The sequence below is a fragment of the Lagopus muta genome, chromosome 10 (assembly GCF_023343835.1).
Source record: "Lagopus muta isolate bLagMut1 chromosome 10, bLagMut1 primary, whole genome shotgun sequence".
Lineage (NCBI taxonomy): Eukaryota > Metazoa > Chordata > Aves > Galliformes > Phasianidae > Lagopus > Lagopus muta.
The window spans coordinates 19,761,517-19,762,629 of NC_064442.1; the positions used below are offsets into that span (position 1 = coordinate 19,761,517).

At 53.0% G+C, this 1,113-nt stretch overlaps 1 non-coding gene across 1 annotated transcript; it reads left to right on the forward strand.

Annotated features, from left to right (window-relative positions):
- The first annotated feature begins 224 nt into the window (after nucleotides 1-224).
- TRNAQ-CUG (transfer RNA glutamine (anticodon CUG)) lies at nucleotides 225-296 on the forward strand. The gene has a single exon. It is a non-coding gene; the product is annotated as a tRNA-Gln (tRNA).
- The last annotated feature ends 817 nt before the right edge of the window (nucleotides 297-1,113 follow it).

The window sequence follows — 1,113 nt, forward strand, 5'->3', positions numbered from 1 at the left end:
AGGAAAGAACTCTGAGACATGAGAGCAGTAGGCTTTCCTGATTGCTACCCAGGATTAATAGTTAGCCTCAAGACTGAATTCTCTTGAGTGCCATCAGAGGCAGCCATTGCATGCTGTGGGACCCATGAGAAGGTGTGTTGTGTCTTCCTGCCAGCTCAGCGTTCTGCTGAAGCCTCCTGTCCGTCCATTCTGTTGCTGAGAGGACATAGAGCAGGTGTGCAGCTGGTCCCATGGTGTAAAGGTGAGCACTCTGGACTCTGAATCCAGCGATCTGAGTTCAAATCTCAGTGGGACCTCTACTTTTGGGCTCCCAAACCATTGCCCACAGCTGACTTTCACCTAAGCCTGAAACTGAACTAATTAATGCATACCAGACGTCCTTCTTGCCATCCTTCCTTCTCTGTGCTTTTAGCCATGCAGTGGCCTTCCCCTGACATGGTTCCTCCACACCTGCCTAGCTTAGTGAGCACAGGCCCTGACCCTTCTTTGTTGCCTTCTGATTGATGGCTGCTGCCTTGTGAGGGAAACCAGCAGAAGGTCACTGTATCCCACAGCAGCTGAGGTGCAGACCCTGCAGTCCAATCCTGCTCAAGGCATGGTCGAGAAGAGCAGGCTGTTCAGAGCCGTGTCTGGGGGCATGTTGCTTATTCCAGTGAGACAGACTCCTCAGCATCCCTGGAAAGCTCAATCCCATCTTTGTCCATCTTCACAGGACACGAGGAATACTGTGTGTGGTGTTCTGTGGATTCCCACTGATGGCATGGCTTTTTGTCCTCTCACAGGGGTGGCACTGAGAAGAGGCTGCCTCTCTTGTGCCTCTTCTTCCTGCCCAGCCTCCCTCTGCAGGTACTAAAGTCGAGGACGGGATGCCCCCTGAGCCTTCTGCCCTCCGCACAAACCATTCCCTGCTCTTCCTGCTTCTCCTGTTAGAACACATCACAGAAGCACAGAGTGGTTGAGGCTGGAAGGAGCCACAGCTGGACGTGTTGTCTTTTTGTAGCTGGGGATGGACTCACTGCCATGGGACAGGGCAGGTTCTCCCTCCTCTGTTTCCAGTGAGAAGAGGTAAGCTGAAGGCAGTGGGCACTGCTTTTCTAATCAGAGCAGGTGACC